Source organism: Anopheles funestus, chromosome 2RL, assembly GCF_943734845.2.
Source record: "Anopheles funestus chromosome 2RL, idAnoFuneDA-416_04, whole genome shotgun sequence".
Classification (NCBI taxonomy): Eukaryota; Metazoa; Arthropoda; class Insecta; order Diptera; family Culicidae; genus Anopheles; species Anopheles funestus.
The window spans coordinates 410522-432668 of NC_064598.1; the positions used below are offsets into that span (position 1 = coordinate 410522).

Genomic DNA, 22147 nt, shown 5'->3' on the forward strand with positions numbered 1-22147 from the left:
TTTTGCGTACTCCTTACGTCGACAGCGCCCTCCTTCTCTTTTTGTCGCGTTAAGCACTTGACGCGCTCGTAGGTGAGTGTATGCGTGAAAATTTAGGGTGAGTGCCCGTTTATGACTACACGCACACCATAGCAAGGCGTTGCTGCGAAGGAATTTGCTGCCGTGTGTAAACAAGTGAGATGTGTGTTAGTGGGAGTGTCGTTCAGGTGAAACCGAACGTGTGCAAAAGCGAGAAAGCAAGCATTACCGTATTTAAGCGTGCATCAATGTATTCTGTTTGATCCGGATAAGAGCCGAAAATCCGGCGTAGGAACAATTATTATTTCATTTTGAAGTCTGGTTCTTTTTATATTTAGGGAAAAATGAAATGATTCGCCTAAATAAAATCGAAAATGCATGTAAGATATTGGATAGTGTAAAGCTAGACAGACCACAGTGAATTGCGTCGAGTGTGTCGAGCTTTCAAAGTTTAATTAAAATTTTATATTACATAAATATATTCAAAATAACGAGGCGGACCGGTGGTGTATGTGATAAACGGGGCCGGCCCACACGGCAGGACTGGGGATCAAATCCGACCCGGACCGTCTCCCCTTAGCATGGTTTGATTATCCTGCTACGTGGTAAAATAAGTCTTGATACGGCCAGGCCGTTCTAACCGAGCGAAAAAAAATCAAAATTACAGATTAAATACACGATTTTTTTTATATCTATATAAGCTATACATATTGATACGATGATATGAGTTTGATCTAGTTCTGATTTGAAAGATAGATTATGTACGAAAAAGTAAAAACTTGATACAAGCATTCAAGCTAGTTTAGGTTGCCTTTGGTCGGTAAACGCATCGAAAAATGGAGCCAAAGTTAACGGCACGCAGCAACAAAGGTAACAAAGCACGCAAGCTTAACCAGAGAAAAGTAGCACAAGTTAAAATCCATGTGATAGAAAAGCGTGCTTGGTACATTTTCTTTTTGCAAATGCGCCGTCAAGGTAGTGTGTGTTTGTATGCAATTGTATGGTGGGATTGGCAGCAACAAAAACCTCGTCCCAAGTCGATCTCCTCTGGTAATTTGAAGTTTGAAGTGTGTGGAAAGGAAAATCAGCGCTAATATGTAGAACGAAATAAACCGAGATGGGGAAAAACACATTCAGCGTTAGCTCGAGATACGAGTGCTCTGACATAAAAGTTTTTCGAGATGCGACTCGCTCAACGAGAGATATTTTGCTTCGTGGAGCTAGCTAAATTTGAGATACGTGAATTGAAAAAAACCCTCTTTTTAAAAGATAACATGCATGTCATTACATGTCTAATTCATTCCAGTAATGATTTGATTTGATGATACCTACTAACATTTGTGAACAAGAAACTAGCAATCGGTCTAAGATTGCCACAAGACTTTCCACGACATAAATCATTTACCCATGGCATGAAGAGCATAACTTGTAGTATGACCATTTTTTTCATGACCAACTGGAGTTTATCCACTACAACAGCAACTCATTAAATTAAATTAAATTAAATTAAATTTTATTACGTAACTTGATAGCCAGTCCATGAACCAAATATCATTGAGTTTAATCGCCGTTTAGGAAATTTGTAATTTGCTTCAATACGTTACTCAGAACAATTATTATGCATTATTTCATTGTTCTACTTGCGAAATACACTGTAATTCTATTATAAATCCCAAACCGCAACCATGTCGCGTGTCAGTTTCAGCTAAATGCATAATTAGGTTTGTGCCTCGTGCCCAGCAGTTCAATCACCACATATGCCGAGGGTAAAAACATATTTCATCAAATTTGCAAAATAATCCGTTCATTGGTGCAAACCGATCAAAATACGATTTTCAATGGTAACCGGTGAGCTGTTAATGCAGCAGAATCATGTCATGGCAGAATTATTGTCTTTTTTCTCCATCGTTTATAAATTTATTCAAGCGTTTCAAATCCAATTCCGGCTACGGATGCGTGTGACGGAAAGCCATTGCCAACCGGAAAAAAATGATGCTGGCTTTTATGCGATTTGTGTTGGAGGTGTTGGTTTTGTCTGTTCTTTTTTTATCATAAATGTAGTTTATACTTTTTAAACTTGAACGTAATTGATTTATTCGACGAACAGATGGTGTAAGATGCTGTATGCAATGATTTGTATTTACAGTAGCCGAAACAATTTAAATTAAATTTGCAGAACACTTTGTGCTAGATTTAATGGCATACTAATAACGTATTACAAGTATTAGTTATATACTTGCTTTAGACAAATATAATAAACTATTGTTAAATATGTTCATTTGCAGCTTGGTATATTATCAGTTTCAACATTCAATTATGTAAAAGGCAATTATGTAAAAGGACCAAGCATCATTTTGAGTGTATAATTTTGCGTTGGTGATAATTTCTATTTTACCACTAGCTAAATTCGGCAAACCTATCTTTCCTCTCTAATATACATACATACCTATGTATATCTAGTAACGAAAGTTTTCAAGCGAACATTTGGAATGTTTAATGTTCACATAACAAATATTTCAATTCAAAATATATATATGTTTCAGGATTGAACTTCTTTTTCTTCTTCTCCTTTTATATCCTTAAAGTTTCGAGAGGCCTGACATTTCTGGCCTTCTTTGACGTTCTGATTAGTCAGTGAATTTTGGACTAGCATTGTTACACACCCTGTGGATGAGTTATAATCGTTTAACTAACAAGCAGTTGGCCTCGTCGTGCAGTGTTATATGAATTGTGCACATAGAATCGACGGGTTTAACGCACGGAAGGCTGATGTGTAACAGTTTTCTAAACATGGGCCACCTACTTCTTACCCACCCTTCTTATGTTCCACCCTTAATTTCAGTTAACCGTGAGGACACGTATAAGTGAGGTGGATTAAATCTTCCCGAGAAACAGGAAAAGCAAATTGTGAAGATTTCGAAGCAGTTGGATCGACTTGTTTTCATTTTATATTTTTTGTTTGTTTGATGTTGATGTTGATAGTGGCGTATTTAATCTACTAGAACGTACCTCGCGACGCAACTTTCTTCCAGTAATGAAGTACGAGTGAAAAGATAAGATAGGCAAGAGTAGCAAAATGATGATGATCGTGGTGCCCTTGTGCTGTTATTTGCTTATTCTTATATGAGTTACAGTCTCAGTCATTAGTACTGTATTTACGTGAGCTTCATTTTTGTATGTTTTTTCCATCGTCCATTCGGTCCTAACGTCTTGTGGCCTTGCTGAAGAGAGACAGATCAGAAAGGGGTGTAAATCTTGGGCGGTTACGTGCAAATCTTGCGTTAATACTCTTTTAGTAAGCAACTGCTGTTGTTACCAATGCCCGAGAAACAAGAAACAAACGGGCATCATCAAGCTTGTGTTTATGTCATGACACCACCGAAGCAAAAGGTCATCAGAGATTCTCTCGATAATAGACGTCGTATTTGTGAATTGTAAGGCTGATTTAGCGCAAAATCTATCTTCTATTTTAACTTTTCCATTACTTTCAGATGCCTGATTCAGGCATCAGAATCAGAACAGTGCGAAGGTTCTTGCTAAGAGCAAAGGGTATAACAGAGGTCACACACTTTTTTCCGCTCGTAAAATGGAGGAATCCGTATAAAAAGAAACGATAAGAAAAACTGGAATGAGAAAAGTACAGTCGAATGCTATTGGACGTTTGTGAGTTTGCTTGCCGATTACGAGCTCTACTTTTAATCTCTGTGGCAAACCAACTGGTATATTTGACATGAACAAATCAGAATAAAATACGGGTGTGGAATTCATTTTGTCAATCTTAGCGATGGCTGAGTGATGATTAGTCAGGATAGTGTTCGTGTCACTACATAATTGCACGATCCCCTCCACGGAAATTGACTTTATTGTGAGAAGCTCATCAACTTTTTTAATTTGAATTATTTTTGAAATTTCACCGAAACAATATTTATTTAACGAGAATTATTGAGATTCATCATTATTTAATCAGCATTCTGAATTGCCACTGGAGAAGAAAAACTGTAAATGATGACTATTTCTCGACAGGGAGATGTTCGCAGCAGTACAGATACAATCGTCTTGTTTATCTTTCGTTATTGTATAATTTTCTGAACTTTCTTCATAATGCTTGCATCGTCAAGTAGAATTTCCATTCCGTTGATTGCATCACGGGAAATGGCGATGCATCGGACATAGATTCATTCACTATAAGACCATCGTTGGCATTAGTGTTGAAGCATCTCACGCACACGCAATCACCATTGTACGGAGCGACGCAACTCAGCGAATCAGACACGATAAGATAACGAATTATGTGGACCAAGACGTTAACTGGACGTTAAACCAGTGTCGTATGGTTAAGCTGTGCCTTATAAACGATTGTTGCGATTGCCCCAATAGTTACAATTTATTAGTGGTTTCTAATACAAGTAATTTTTTTTGCAGCTACATTAGTTTAGCAATAGCTGTCAAAGTTTTTCGTTTTAAGGTTGTCACTGTTTTTTTTAAAGCTTTTTTCAGTTTTTCTTAACGCTGTATCAATAAACATTTCTTAAAAGCCCCTTAAATTTAATTGCAAATAATATACTTCTTAAGAATCTTCAAAGACTTTTTTGAACGTGGACGCTATTTGATGAAACTTTTAAAGCTTTATATCATAGAATAATAATCGAATTACCAAAACAGTTGCCTTTGATTATATGCGCCCAAGATTTTTCGTCTTACATTGCGACCAAATGAACTTATTGCAGTTTTAGAAGCTTTTCATCGTATGCATTTAAAAGCACTTTAAATAATGTCGGTTGCGTATGGCAAATACACAGAGTGTCAGTAATAAAACAGGATAAAAGACGATAAAATTGGACGCTTTGAACGAAGCAAGAGCTTCACGTGTTTGTGCATGTCGTGCTATGGTTCTGCTGCTACGGGCTCGGGCGTCGTCGATCTGGTTTTCAATCAACTGAATTGATGGAACCTGAGTGTGTCCTGAGCTATTCATGCATGATTATAAAGAAAGGGATAACAATAAGAGATCGAAACAGATGCTAGTAAACTGAATGTGAATGCATTCCATTGAAAGCGTGAGTTCAAATCCTTAAAGAGAGATTATGATGATGTCGCACTCGTAGGAAATCATTAAAAGGACATTTTCTCTCTCTCTCTCTCTCTCTCTCTCTCTCTCTTTCTGCTTGGTTGAACGACGTCTAAGGTCATGCTGGCCATTTCTGGCTTATTTTACCACGTAGCCGGATAGTCAGTCCTTGTTACGGAGGGACGATCCGGATGAGATTTGATACTTAGTCCTGTCGTGTGTAACTTTCGCCTTTTATCATGTACACCACCAGGTCACCCCGAAAGGATGTTTTATTTATTTTAGGTTTTGACGTATTATCATTAAAAGGTAATGCTAACAAACAAACATGTAGATCCAAATTTCCCACTGTTGTAAGATTCGTGAAATTTCCAATCCCTTCCTCAAATTTCTCAAAGTCCCAAAACTGTAGATGGTACAGTGTACAGTTTCGAACTTACGGAAAATTGAATGTTTGTAGTTTTATTTTTTACCGCAACCAATGTTTATGTTGAAGGTCACCGTTACGTCAAGACCAGTACTTGTTTTGACCCCTTGGCTTATTTGATTGATATGATATGATATGATATGGGTTCAATAATTTGTATTAATTCTACGCTCCGTTTCTAAGCATGGTAGTACAATTAGGTATACCATTTGTTAGATACTATGAGGTTAGTTAAATTTGGCTACAACTCCACACAATAAAAGCTGCCACGCAAGATGAAGAATAGAAGTATCCATGATAGACAAATTAGTACCCGCTCTAGAAGTAGCGCAACTTATTTGAATAATTTGCCTGATTGCATTTATAAATTGGATCGATTGAATGAAATTTTGGAGAATGAGATAACTTTAACACTTTCCGGTCGGCCACCTTTGTAGTTTAGTCGGGCTTCAACTTTTCGGTCCTAAAAGCTAGATTTTCGTGGCATTAATGGAAGAGAGAATTTGCATGAAAACTTTTTTGTCCGGCCGTGATCTATTTTTTGTTGTTTTTCCTCTTCTAACCCTTTAGATATTTCTGTAACGAAAACGGTACACACAATAGAACACACCCTTGGCAGTCAGAGAGTGTTTGCGTCTTGCTGACAAATATTATCACTGGGTTCGGAACAACGTAAAACTCGAATGCGCGTTTGGTCTCCTTCGGTAAAACTGAAATTTATGGGTTTCAGACCGACAGGAACGTTCGGTCGGTAAAGTTGAACACCGGAAAAAGTGGCATAAATATATATGTACGTTCAGTTTCCTAAACGTAGTTGTTGTTTTGCAATGGTTACTGGCTGCAAGTAATCGCTCTAGTGCGAAAAGAATAAGCTTATGCCATATTCTGGGTTCGAGTTTACACAGGATAAGAAAGGGAATCGAATAGAGATTTCTTTTGGTTAGCGGGTTAGTTCGCATTCATAGGATAAGTAGAAATCGGTTGGAAATATATTGAAAAAATCTAAGAATGAAAACGTGACGCGCAATCATATCGAACCGGAAAGCCTATAGGGCAATGGACTAAAGGCGTATGGCCTAAAAGATTCCGAATGAAAACCATAGTATTGAAACCCACTGAACAATTCAATATTTGATGAAAAGTTTGTTGAAATAGTTTTTGGTGTGGAAAGCAAAACAAGGTACACTTTGTTTCCCTACAGTTCAGCATAATTGGAAATTGTGATTTTTGAAGTTAACATACATTTTCAAAATGCAATATATGTTGCCAATAAGAAAATGGCTTGTTTCCTTTTTTTACAGCTATGCTCCTCAATGTAGACCGCAAATAATCGTGAAGTCGAGTATTTTGTGTATTGTGCGAGTACTTTTTACAAAAGTAGTACTTTTAGTAGCGAGTACTTTTTTTACAAAAAGGGATAAAAATGAAGAACAAACCGGAAAGGATAGAAAACATAACGTAAGCATGTCGGATGCTTTTATTGCGTAAAATGATCTTTCATTGCAACTAAAATCATTTTGAAGTTTAAAGTTGTGCTCTGAAGATAAAAACAAAGAAAACTCAAATCTACACGAACAGTTGAGGATTGTTCATCCCAGTCGGTCGCTACCAGACCAAATGAAAACTTTTTTCACTTTTTTCTGTCGTAAGAATGGATACAATAGAAAGATTTAATGTGTGCAAGTTACGTGCGCACAAGGAGGAAAGTTAACGCGTATCGTTAGTTTGCTCTGTGCTTCTTGAAATAGTTAGGAGGCCTCCCTGAAATAAAAGAGTGATAATGTCGATGTGATGATTTTATTCCAGATTTTATCTTTTATTAGTAACAATCAATCAAGCGAAAGATTCGAGTGATTAATTAGTTTGTGTTCGTAAAGAACTTTAAATTGAGTTAGAAATTAGCACAATTGTGGGTTTTTTGCTTGCAAAAAAAAGGTTACCTACTTCAGCTGGTGAAGTGAATCATGCTTTTTGGATGCTTTTTTTCTATAGCTCCTTTAGCATGGCTGCACTGGAAGATGGATTAGTTGCGTACGCCCAAAGTACATCGGTTTTCTTGCGTTAAAAACATATCTTCGTGACGAGTGTAGAACACAAACAAGCTTTCATCTTCCTTTTTTATTATAATTATGTTTATTTGATTTTTGATTCTGTTGCTGCACGACTCACGTGGTAGTGTTGGTAACGCATTCATCTTCCTATGACTGGTATAGCTGTGAATTTTCATGCGTATCCTTCTCCTCCGTTATCCGCTTGACTTAGGTGGACCAGAAAATCAGTTACAAACGTATAAGGTATAAGCTTTGAGAATACAATCAGGGCTACTTTTGGAAACCAAAATATAATATCGAATGCGATGATCCTGGATTAGAAGGAGTTCAAAAGTTCGGGAAAAGAAATTGGATTTGTTTTTCAACTTGCCGTGTTTACAATAAAAACAAAATATAAAACAACTACTATTTGTACTGCAATGGAACTATATTGTCGTTGATATAAATGTTAGCTGCTTATAACTCATTAGAAAACTGTGTTGAATTTTGTTCGAGATTAAGCTCCCTTGGGAGCTTTTTACATAGTTTATTTAAACGAACTCCTCCTTGGAACAACATGTTGCAGCGAACAGAAACATGATTGCAAGCCGATTGCGAAATGGTAAAGCAAACCAGCAAACAGGTACGCTATAAATTACCGATGGAAATGTAACATACTGTCATTAATGATGACAACACGGTGTTGTGCAGTTAAGCTGATGCATATGTTATGATAATGCGGTCTGACCGAAAACATTAAAATGTGTGCACGAAATTATTATTTGTCTTTCTCTCCGATTCCGGCTCATTGCAAATTATGTTCCAAATTATCGAATTAAAGATGTACATATGTCGTGCGTTATTGAAAGTAAATCTTTGATGAGTGATTGCTGGCTGGCATTATTGACAGACATAAAGGAAAGAGACTAGCAGTGCGACAAAGCCGTTTGTTATAAATAAAAAAAAGAAATGTGAGCAGGATATACGAATTCAAATGAATCAAATAAGAATGATTTGTGTTATTGCACTTTCTTCTCTCCGGCTGTTTATACGGTTATTTGGATGTAACAATAAATATGGTTGGTTCATACACCTACACCAAGACCTACTGAAACTGTTGATGGATTGAGGATGCATTTTCCTAATTGTGTGATAGAAATGAATTCCTGTACAGCGTAAAGAGGGACGGAAATGAAACAATAGATACTAGAGGTTGAAGTTAAATATCCTTTTTCATCTGTCTGGTTATGTACGTTTGGTACACCACATCATCATTCTCGTCGTGTACATTTTGTTGAAATCGACGAGGTGGTGGTTCACATGTCAGCAAATTTATAAGTGAGTGCACCAGTGCAAAAGAGATACCACGTCACTATGGGAATGTTGACCAACATATTGAAAACCGTGGTATGAAGTACGAATCACGGACGTACGTCCACATAATCACACATTAATACACACACGGTTTCTGGTAGGAAAAGGATAATTAATTTGAAAATATTTTCGTTTCACTTTATTAAATCATCGTTTGGTATTGCCAGGGAGATGACACGATAGGTAAGCACAAGAGTCGTCCTATCGAAACAAATTTGAAAATATGTTTTTCGGATTGAGAGAAGGGAAATTGGTATTGCGTTGTAATGAAGCTATCGCCCTGATGCCATGCGTAATAATTTGTTCGTTTGCTGTTTTCTTTGTTATACAGCGTTGCAGCGTTGCGAGGAAGAGAGACGAAGAGAGCGAGAGAGAAGAAGAAAGAGAGAGAGACAGATAGTTTAGTTCATAAAAATCTGCATTAACTACCAATTCCAGGTTACACATTTTAAAATGTGATATAAAGCAGGTTTGTTCTAATTGGCAATGCGAAAATACCAAATACCATTGATTCAAATCTTGTCTATTAGTGTATTATTCTACTTCAGAACAATACATTGCGAATTTATCTTTGTTGGCGCCAGTAAAATGGCGAAAAAATCAATGATGCAAATGACACAAAACCAGGCCACTTTTTCTTTGAAGTGAGCTCGAACGTCATTTGCAGCCACTGTTGTGAGACGTTTATATATTTGACGCCTGTTTCATTGGCAGGCGGATTTGGTGTGCGTCTGTAAATAAGGGTTGAACAATGTGACCTTTTCTAATATCTAAAAGCGGTCACTTGTACCATCTTTTGTCGTTTTCCCACCGTTTCTAAACAATCAATGATGCTGTCGATACACTCTACAAATGTTTTTGATTTCCCATATCATTCCTAGAAAATCCATTTTCTCCGTTTTTGCATTCCTGTTTCTACCCTGCCATTTCTTCCTCTCTTATTATTTATCACTTCTGAATGAAAAAAAAAACACGTTATAATGATGTTCAATCAGATTATTTCTCGTGTAACTGAGTAAGAACACGTTAAAAAGGATGCGAATTTCTTGCGCGTTTAATTTTCTCGTATGTTTATGATTTTGCGAGGTTGAGATTGATTCACACACCGCAGCTTTTTCGATAAAGTTTGTCCTTTATTGTTTCAGTTTCAAATCAGATTGGCAACACGGTTGCATCTACCATTGATTTCGATTGATTTATTGTTGATATGGTCATTTGCTTTTATTTTTTGTCCTTAGCCAACCTTTTGTGATAAAGATTGGAAAATCCTTTTTGTTTTAAGTTTTCAAATAACGTATGATTATATTTCTGTTTTTAGCAATATAATTTTTAGAGTTGTTTGCATTTCTGAATTACCTTGACTAAATTTACTCGTTGGTTAGTCAATCCAGTATACAGCGAACAGTTGGGAATAACATTTTTTACTGATTTACTGATATTGTAGCAAAGCAAAACTGGGTAAAGGTACCATTTCAAGGATTAGATAAGGAAATGCCTTTGTCCTATATAAACACCTTAAAATAGTTAAAAGCAATACGGATTACCCGTTCTGTATGAATATTAAATTAAATATGCCTTATTTAGTTAAATTTTATTTAATTTTAATACCAGTATTACACGCTTTTCAACTAATTTCTTTTGTCGCAAATGCAATATTGAGCTCTAACACAATAAGATATTGACAAATCGCACGTACGTATTTTCTGTTACATGTGCAAATAACGAAAAAAACATGAAATTTTCATTCTATCGGCAATCTTTAAACTACATCTTAAAGAGTCAAAAGATACTACAAGAAGAGAGCAGCTTTAGCTCTTCTTTAGGTTTGCGTGTTTTGCGATCTGATTATTTCGAACGCTGAGCATGAACTGGCTAACATAAAAGAAGTTGGCAAAATTTTCGGGATCGCTAGAATGTGTCACAACGGAACGTAATCAATCGATTGTTGTGAAAAACCTTTTCTCTATTTCCTCTTTTCCATAAAACTGTCTCTTTGAAAAGGACAGAACGACAATGCTTTGCGACAATGAAGAGAATCTTAATTTAGTATTGCCAATTGATTTACGGATCCGAATTATTCAGACCTGATGCAAAGAAACCTTAACGTAATCTCGGTGTGACACGGTGTCGGAATGGACAAAAAGAAATTTACCTGTTTAGGAAACGGATGGAGAACGGTGTCGGAGACGAAAAAACTATTTTTTGTGTCATTAAATGTTTGTTGAAAATAATAATACTTCTTCTTGGTGTAACGGCCTCTAAGATCAAGCCGGTCATTTTTGGCTTACTAGACTTATTTTTTATCACGTAGCCAGATAGTCATTCCTTGCAACGGCGGGACGGCCCGGATTTGCGAAAGTTAAATATATGCGTCGTATCATTATTGTTGCTTTGATTATGCAAATAAATACATGCAAAGTTCTTGTACAGTTCTGTGTAACATGCTGTATGACACATTTCTTAGTTTTCAACTTTACGCAATAATAATATATCTCTTTAAATGAAGTTTTTGGTTTAAAATAAACCCAACGAAAAGTTTTTTAAATAATAGACGGCTTATTCCTTACAATAACGCTAGAAAGTGCATTTAATGCTGTTTTTATTTCCAGAATTCCATGCACACCCTGTTCATTCGTCACCCAACAGCTTAGAGTTAGAAATTGTTCCAGGCCAGCGAATACTTCATCGCTAAATTGCTACAGCCCCAGAAGGGTCATTGCATACAGAGAACGCAATTATCTCGTCTCCACCATTACCTTGTAGGATAGGAACAGAGGGGTTTATTTTTATTTATTTTTTTTAATATTGATTTCAATAAAATGTTCGTCCTATTTAATGTTATTTGCAGCAAGAATGGTGGAATGTGCCTAGGATGGTAGGTAACGGTTAAGTGTGGCTTTAACCTTGGCTTTGATACTAGCGAACTTGCTTATTCATTTAGAACTCAATATGATGTATAAATCATTTCAATGATATTTGCAATATTTTATGATCATTTTAAATCAAGGTTTCGCTGTTTTGTCGTGATTTATAATGTTCGCATTGTCTATATAATACAAAACTAATTAAGTGTATGGAATAGTCCTTCTATGCGGCAATCCGATTCCGTACACTGCCTGCTCTTCCCGTGCTCTCTACGGGTAATAATGTTGGCACCTATCCTTACCTTTTCTAGGTGCCTGCTATAATTTCGTTCATCATAGGATTCTTGCTTTTCTCATGCCTGAAAGAGACATCTATCAAATGAGCGATAACTTTAACTAAATCCCGAGGTGTTTCGTGTTTCTTCGTTTCTAACTAAAATGCCTCATCATTAAAGGATCAAGAAAGATTCTTACGAAAGCGTATCAGTCACGCTCGCATTAATCACGACAAACATCTATACAGCTGTTAAAAAAGAAATCGGTGGTGTACGGAAACCGGGGGTGTATGACAGTGGTCCAACCTTTGGTCCGTGAACCACTTATGGTGGCATAAGCAGAAGTGGTCCGCGGAAGAAGTTTAGCAATTGTGGTGGTTAACTTAGAGCCTAAACTGAAAGAGTAAAGTACATCATCACTCAAACAAGAGTTTCAAAAACAACCACAACAAGAAAATAATCCGTTGTTATAATGGTATTTTCAAACATGGGATGTGAATGTTTTTGTAAATATGTGAAAAGTGGAGAAGTAGCAAACATATCTACATTTAAATTTTTATCTTGCTGTTGTACACAGCAGCGTTTTGAGGATACGATGAACCGTTGGTCTTTGTTCGTACGTTTTCTGCTCCATACAACGATGTAATGATAATGTATTACTATCGCTAGAGCGAAAAATGTATCATGGTATATTAGAGTAGTTCATAAAAATATACGTCGACGATAGATGGTAAAATTATATGATCGTCTCTGTGAAGGCAATTGTTTGAATTATTTAAAATTTTATTCTCTCGTTCCCAATCCATCTTTCGCATTACGGTTCAAGAACAGACCGAGTTGAAAAAATGAGTTGATATTGTTATACTTATTCTTTGTTATTCTTCGATAGCTTCAGCCACGAACGGCAGGATGAGGTGTTTTTTGTTGTTTTTTTGGGGATTATTCGCGAGTTGATCGTTGAACGTGCGCAGCCAACCAGTACCTGAAAAATTACGGCAAAAAGCTACAGAATCCGAGCAAATAGCACGAATGACATTTGGCATTGCGAATGTCAAAAGAAACATGCAGAACATTCTTCCGGGTCAGAAAATGTTGAGTGTTTGAGATCAGGGATACGTACAGAAGGAACATAATTGAAGGGAGCAAAAATCTATATACAAATTCTACTCGTGCAGTAACGCAGCGTTACTGCAGTGTTGGCATATCGGTTTTTCTAAGGCATTGTTGTAAAACTTTAATTTGCCCAATATGAAAGCTCATTCAACAAACCCTGCATGTTCACTAGATTGATGTGGTTTTTGGTTGTTGTACAAATCTAAACCTACTTCGACTTATTTAAATGTGAATCGGTACGATCAAATGCTCAACACGATGTTTTACGGTAGGACGATGCTAAATATTTCGTAGTAGGCTGGCTCAATAAATAGTACAAGTGGTGCGGTTACCAGAGTGTGTGTTGGCCAAGTGAAAGTACCTGTTCAAAAAAGCAAAATCAAACGCATTTTACCAGCAGAATACTGAAGCAATTGCACGGAGATTTGAATTTTTGAATTGCTGAGCGGGAATTGCAGAATGGTAGCGGCGCCGGTATCTACTTCACAGGAACGAAGATAAAATCCCATACGCAGGACTGACTGTCTTAGGGGGCCAAAATCTCTTGAGGTTGTAGTGCCACAAAGAAAAGAAGGAGATTGAAATCAATACCAGGTGATGCCTGTCCAGGAGAAGAGCAATAACTGGTGAAGATAGTGACAAAATTGCGAGAACCATTGAGCTCTGCCAATTTTGTAAAACAGTGAAATCATCCACTAATGTACTTCGTAAAACCGAAATCAGTCGTTGTCGTTGAGGGGTAAGGAATTGTGGAATTCGCTTGAATATTTAATTCGACAAGTTATTATTTTTTTGATTGTAGATAATAGAATACATTTCATGCACTCGGAATGGCACATCATGAAACCAGCATTCTATAACATTTTTCCATGTTTGAGTTTTCCCTATTTTGGCGATTGTAGTAGAATTATTGTGCCCAATTCTGGCGAAGCTAAGTCCGTTGAAAAGAAGTAATTCCAAATCACGATGGCTGGGCTGACATTGACCATGACCAATTTTGGAATCCGCAAAAAGAACGAGTGATTTTCAAATCAAATCTCAAGAGTTCGCCGTGAAGAGTAAGGAAATTTTCGAGTTGATTAAAATTTGTTTCAAAGATTATTGGTCATAGATATTCAAATATTCAAAGATATTCCAAGATATTCAAAGATATTCAAATTGGCATGGCAATCAAGCGCGTTTTACTACCAGTATATTATTTGGAAGCAATTGCACGAAGATTTGACATTTTTGAATTGCTGAGCTTAATTGTGGCGGTGCCGGTATTTACACCACAGGACCGAGGATCCTGTCCAATCCAATCCAATCCGGGCCAACGCCCCGTACGCAGGACTGACAGTCTCGCTACGGGTAAATAAAGTCAAGGAAAGCCACCAATGACAGGCCAAAATCTCTTGAAGTTGTGATGAACTTAAAATAGGAAGGAGAGTGAAATCAATACCAGATGATGTCCAGGTGAGACCAGCTGCAGGAGAAAAGTAATAGTTGGTGAAGATGGTGATGATATTACCAGAAACGGTCAACCGGATCACCATTGAGGCCATTTTTGTAAAGCAGTGAGTGAGGGGTAAGGAATTTTGAAATTTGCTTAGACACTTTACTTAACAAGCTACTATTTGTTTTTGGTTGTCGAAAACGGAATACGCGATCCGAAAATATTCCTTTTCTGTGATCGATCCTTCAATGTTAGATCATGGAACCCGGATTGAAAAGACCCGCAGTGCGCGTCAAAGACTTAACCTCTTTTGGCGATTGTAGTAGAATGATAGTGTGCAATTTTGACGGAGCCAAGTCTGTTGCACAACAGGATAGTATATTGGAAATTTTAGATGGTTGAAAAGAAGTAATTCCACGATGGCCGGGCTGACATTGGCCATGATCAACATTCGAATCGGCAAAACGAACGAATAATTCTCAAATCGGATCTCAGATTGGATCGATTCCTTTGTTTATAGCAGATGAAATACACCTGATGTTCGGAGCAAATTGGCATATTCTGGTATTCATATTAAAATGCATGTCACTTTATATAGCCCGTATCGATGTCTGTAAGGCTGGATTTTACTGTAAGTACCGTATTATCGTCAAAGTTTGACACAAAACTAACAAGTATTAAAATCGCTTCGCTTGATGGATAATCCTGCGTTTGGGAAGGTTAGAACCCAGATGAATCCATGGCGATAACAAGATGCAATGATATATGATATAGAAAAAAATCTTCTAATACATGTGAAGAAAACTCCATAGAGTATACATCGACATTACGTAGATATGTTGCGTAGCCCTGTACCCGGGCCTATTAACTAGTAAAAATAAAATCTCTCAACCGAACACACAAACATTCACACATCCACATCAAGAAGCATTCTGTTAGTTTTGTTTCGTCCGGGATCTTGTGTGACGCAATTGTTGAGTGTGATACAACTTCCGCAGCATGGTTAACTTTCGACCTTTCCTATCAACTTCGTGCTTTAGGAAAAGGACATTGTTTCCTTTAAAGTGTGTTGGTTGGTAGATGTAGGAGATATCAGGTAAAACGATTGCGGTGTCATGTATACCGACCCTCTGTACGATGTTCTTGCAGTGCTGTCATTCCTCTTTCGACCTCTAATATATCCCTCGATGGTCGATCATAGAGTCTAGATGTCGAAAGCCAGCAGTGTTTCATAGTGCTTGTTTCGGGATTGTATTATTTCGGTTGTGATGCTGCACATGGCAGGTACAAGATATTCAGCAAAACTGCTTAACCATCTACCAACAGAACAACAATGCACAATCGTAAATAAATCCTGTCACCATTGCCCCCATGCCAAAACCGCGGAAAGTCCATATTATCTTCAGCAACGTGTGTTGACGTTTATCGTCGTCGTAGTCAACCCGAGCATGGTCACGCCATTCAGAAGCTAGCAAAACTATTGAAACAATGTAGCAAAAAAGGAGAACGATTTCTCTTCCACCAGGACTGGACGAAACGATGATGTGAAAAGACAGTAATTCTTTTCATCGCTTCATATGTATTTTTCGTTATGCGTGTGTTAGGGAACGGCTTTTTTGCAGTTTCCGTACGATATTTGCATGTCCAAACATCATGTTTCCAACTTATTTCGGTATGCGGCTGCAGAACGGCAATCTCTTCGGTGCGACATAAATTTTGTTCGTTTACATTTAGAATGACATACGTACATGCATTTTTGACGTCTCTATGCATCGCTAATATTTACCACAAGAAAAATGGAAGCTCGCTGCAGCGATACGCTACCTGAAAATGAAGCCTTCCATTGTTTTCCGGATTACCAGCACTCGTATCAATGATTTACACAATCTCTCGGAAATGAAGATGATTCACTTAGTAGTTTCATTCAGATTGCTACGTTATTTGTGCCGTTTGCGTAACGGTGTAGTTATGGATTTGGCATGCGAGATAAGTCAGCTTACAAAAGACGCTTTAACGATTATACTTGAAAGTTATATGGTTGCTTCCATTTTTGCTAGTCACTCATTAAACATTCTATTTTTCTTTTAAGAGGAAAACGTTTACAAAACTTAAATAGAATTTGAATCTAGTTAGCAAGTAGAATCAATCTAACTGTTTCAATATTTAAAGCAGTTAATGCTATGGCACCTTCACCTTGCTAAATTTTCAGCCGCCCTCACTCTTGCGATTTAAGGTTATGAAGATCTTTTGATGGCAATAATTGGAAATTTGCTATGTTTTTGCTGTACTTCATAGTTGAATCCGGTTAAATGATAGTTTGGTTCTCGGTTGCTTTCGGAGTAGCGAATTAACCGTTTATGGCCATTCTTTCTCATTTGCTCACAAATGCTCTGAACATTTAAAAAAAGTAAAATTTGTTTTGGAATGCTCTCGTTTGCCTTCGAGGTTCATTAAACCGCTTGCCACGAATGTTCCTAAGCTGTTTAACACTAGACACTAGATTCCGGTTTTTCATATCTCCCTTGATTTCATATCTTGCTTGATAATAAACCTCTAGTGTTAAACAGCAGAGTGTTAAGCACGTTTGTCTAGTGTTAACAGCTTAGGAACATTCGTTTTTGAAATATTCGAAGCATTTGTGCAATCAAAGAGATCAAGTATAAGTTTGTTGATTAATCAATCGATAGAAGGGGGCTGAAGTGAAATGAGAAAGAATGAAATAAAATGAACAGTTAGAGTTAGATGGAGTGGAGCTTGTGACCAACCATGATTAAAGGGGAATAATAAGACGCTACGTCGGAGATCTGTCTCAATAGTTTAATTATTGTACTCAAAATGAATCTTGTTTAGTTTACCGTTGGTCTGAGAAAATGCACATAATATGTTATTATCCATTGACAATACGGCCAAAATCCGTTTTCTAAGTATTGAATAAATAAATGTGATTATTCATCAGTTAGAGTAGAATACAGCTGTAATTCTAGAGCTGAAATCCAAATATAGTGTGTAATACTCTGACCTCACAGGTGTTTTCCCGTTTAGATCCTGTGGGACTAGTACAAAATCTATCATCATTTTAAATTCCTGCCGTTGCTCCAGAATCCTTAGGTTATTCGGATTTAAATTTATGAAACCATATGTATCATTATCCAAACGCAGTTTCCTACAACTACTATATGATACCTCACATATAATGCTAAACCTTAAGAGGCTTCTCTCGATGCAGCTTACGCTGGTGGTAATATTTGAAATTGGTAGTGATTAACGCGTAAAACTTTGGTACCAATGGAGCTGGTTTCCTGGCCGTTTCACTACAATGTAGCGTGTATGATGTCGTGCTGAGTCTACGGGGCATTGTAGATGTTAAAAAGCTCGCTCTAAACGGTCTACACACTAGCGATGTGCAAAGTGAGTAAGAGTGAGATAGTGAGTTGAAACGCTGTATTGAACGAGTTTCGTTCACTCACCACGAGGAGTTTTAGCGACTCTTTTTTCACTTACTCACTCACGAGTGTGAGCATGTAGCCGTGGTGAGTCGAGTTGCAAAAAGAGTAAATACGTGAGTTTAAAACGAAAATGTGCGTAGGAGTTGAAGCAAAAATGAGTTGAAACGAAACGTTTGAAACACATGAGCTGAAACGGAATACCTTTTTAGAATTTTTTTATTTTTTTCTTATTTGCTATTCCTTTTTTTATTTAAAGCATTATTTGAGTGAAAAGGAACATATTTCAACCAATTCACATTAGAATAAATCAATTTAATTTTTTTTGCAAAATTTCCCAAAAAAAACGTAAGGGGTAAACCTTATGAAATTTTCGAGTTGAAAATTTTATTTTTATTTTTTTCTTATTTTTTACCTTTTTTCTAATTTAAAACATTATTTGAGTGAAAAGAAACTTATTGCAACTAATTTGCATGAAAATATATCAAATTTAAAAATTTTGCTAAATTGATAAACATTTTAAGGCTATAGCCTTAGGAGATTAGCATGTCTATAGAAACATCTAAGACATCTATACAGACATAAAGACATCTGAGGGCATGGCCGTCCAAGAAGAAAATGTGGCCATTGGTGCCATCTATCGACCATAGGTTAAAGATTGGCGATCCGTTGGATACCGACCGAGTTATAGACAAAACTTGGTGCAAAAATGAGGAAAATTTTCATTTTTTTTTGAATTTTTTGATTTTTTTATTATTTTTCACTCTTTTTTTCATTTCAAGCATTATTAGAGTGAAAAGAAACTCATTGCAACCCATTGGCATTAAAATAAAACAATTTAATTTTTTTTTGCAAAATTTCCCAAAAAAATCGTAAGGGGTAAGCCTTATGAAATTTTCGAGTGAAAAATTTTTTTGAAATTTTTTTCTGATTTTTTATTCTTTTTTTAATTTAAAGCACTATTTAAGTGAAAAGAAACTTATTGCAACAAATTCCCATCAAAATATATCACATTTAAAATTTTTGCTACATTGCTCAAAAATGAGGAAAATTTTACATTTTCTCAAACAGGGTATGGAACTTGGTTCCTCGAATAACTTCTGGCACAGACATCTAAGGGCATGGCTGTCCAAGAAGAAAATGTAGCCATTAGTGCCATCTATCGACCACAGGTTAAAGTTTGGCGATCCGTTGGATACAGACCGAGTTATAGGCAAAACTTGGTGCAAAAATGAGCCTTAGTAAATTTTCATTTTTTTTGAATTTGTTGATTTTTTTATTATTTTTCACTTTTTTTTTATTTAAAGCATTACTTGAGGGAAAAGAAACATATGGCAATCAATTGGCATTAAAATAAATCAATTTAATTTTTTTTTGCAAAATTTCCCAAAAAAAAACGTAAGGGGTAAGCCTTATGAAATTTTCGAGTTGAAAATTTTTTTAATTTTTTTTTCTAATTTTTTATAATTTTTAAAGCATTAATTTAAAGCATTATTTGAGTGAAAAGAAACACATTTGCAACAAATTAGCATGAAAATAAATTAATTTTTTTTTAATTTTCCCAAAAAAACTAAGGCTATAGCCTTAAGATATAGATATTATAGACAAAAGCAATTGGTTGCTATGCCATTGGAGGAAAGTGCCGAGTGAATGTCTTGAATATGCTAACCTTGTGCTCTATGAACAAACTAGCACCAGCAACTCGCAAGCAGCACACCAAGTTGTGAAGAGAAAAGGACGCTATATTGGGGCTGAGGCTTCCCATCCACGAAGGGTTATTTTAATTGAGTTTTCAAATAGTTCGAGGACGATTCACAATGGCAAAATGCTCAACGGCATAGCAAAGATGGTAATAGCTGTCTGTTTCCTTTGTATTGCTACGAAGGAGTGAAAGGCAAGTATAAATGTAAGTGGAAACGCATAAAATTGCGTGCAGGAATGTGAACTTATCCTTTATTAGATTTCTTTATTTTCAACCGCTATAGACGAACCGCTATATGTAGCAATACCATGAAAGGTGATGGTTGGTCATGATGTTTTCTTTAGCAGAAACGTGTTGGGCAATAAGGCGAGCTTTAGTTGGATATTGACTAAAACTATAGTCAAAGCATTAGTCTCAGAGTAAAATTTATTTTAAAAGTTTGCGAGAATAGTATTCTAAAGTTCCATTTAAATGGAAATATATTCTGTGCAAATAATTTTGGCTCAGAACGATATTATACTAGTGATTGACTAATGGATTGAACTAATGTAATAACATCACGAGGATATTTATTTGAAAAAATATCACAAAAATAATTTCTATTACATTTTTTATTTTACTTAATTCCAATATGACGGTTTAGTGCCGTATGGCCAATTTATATTAGCAAAGTTTTACGAAAAAATAAGCATATAGATTGTGTCGTGTTTATTTCTACTAAACAGAGCTGAGTTATTAAATGACTGATGAAAAAAATATTGAAATTGCAAATTAAGCATGGTCTTATATTTTGTCTCTATTACTCTCGATTACAGCCTTTTTCCTGCTTTGTATAAAACGGATGCAAATGATGAATTTCTTTTCACTGATGAAGTGTTCCACCTTAACAAAAACTCATTTAAATACTGTCATTTAAAAACCGCCATTGCCACTGATGGGTTAAGTAAAGAAAGTGCGAAAGTTCAAGGAGTTTTTTTTATATCTACATATGCTAATTCGAATCTGGATAATGCCCCTACAGATCAGTCGGAACGAAAGAAATCGTAGCTTGAAAGAAGCTTTCTTTTTCTTTATTTTTATTTTCTTCTTTCGTAGTTTTCTTTTTTCCTTTCTTTCTTTATATTTTAAGACAGTCATAGAAATGTGCTATGGAATTGAATTACATTTGGAAAAGTGCATTCAACATATTTCTTAGGGTGATTATACCGTTTTGTTAATTTGTATTTTTATTGATGTTTTGAAGATTGACGTGATACATTGTTCTGTGGATGACTTGTACTAAGATTTGAAATGCAAACTAACTTATGTTTTTTTATTCCTCCGATGTATAGTCGTTGTACGAAATTGCGTTACCACAAAGCGATTTCGATGGGACCATTTGGTAAACAAACGTATGTCTGGGTTCGAGTTAGTGTTTACTTTATCTTTCGAGGTGCTGTGGAAACAGTAATTGAATTATTACGTGAGATATTTATGCGATCGCAGAAGGGGAGTCTTCCGTTAGGTTAAACATTTACCAACCGGTGGAAAGCTTACAAATGGCAATAGAATTTCTCTTTGGCTGATGCCGAGTGTTTGCAATGCTACGTGTTTAGTACCTCGCAACGGAAACGGATTGGTGAGTAAGGGTTATATTGTGTGTGACCGCAGAGAAAGTGTTAGCCTTTTTGTAAGTGTTCTCATGCTCATGTCTATGGGTAGATTTTTATCTCATAGGGCGCTTTACATTAGTACCGTTTGCAAAAAGAATTGATGTGGCCGTTGAACGCGGCCGGGTGCGACTATCAAATTGTCGACTAGCAGATCGTGTTTACATTTTCCTCAACCCTATCATACCGAAACAGAAGGTTAAATAATTATTCGTCATTGTGCTCGACTCGAAAATTCGACATGCTGCTTGCTGTTTTATTTGCACACATAAAAAAGATGCACAAGGTGGTTTAGGGCTTCTATTATCTCTTCTATTATCTTATTATCTATTATCTTATTAAAAGCTTCTATTATCAACACGGCCAGCCCGTTCTTCACGAATAAAAAAAATTTCATTTGTATCAATCAATTAAAGATGGACAATAGGAAAATATTTTTCACATTTTTTGTGAAGCCTATGCTGACAGCAGAAGTTGGTGCAATGAAATTTTACGACACGTTACCAATCTTTTCGTCACCATCTCTCTTTCTCTCTCACTATACACCCTTTGTTCAAATATATACATAGTAGAATCGGCTACAGGACCATTGTAGTTGCCATGGCAGGTTGTACTGTCAACGGAATTTGCGATTTCCTTAGCATTGGTCCTTAGGCTTTCGGGAGCTTTCACTTTTATCAGATCCCTGTAGAATAGGATTTTACGTGTAAGAGACATTCAGGTGAAGTTTTCGTTGCTCGTTTAGGAGC

At 36.3% G+C, this 22147-nt stretch overlaps 1 protein-coding gene across 19 annotated transcripts in view; it reads left to right on the plus strand.

Annotated features, from left to right (window-relative positions):
* The window catches only part of LOC125775235 (furin-like protease 1), a 64229-nt gene that overhangs the window by 2119 nt on the left and 39963 nt on the right, over nucleotides 1-22147 (plus strand). The gene's annotated exons all lie outside the window — the stretch shown is intronic.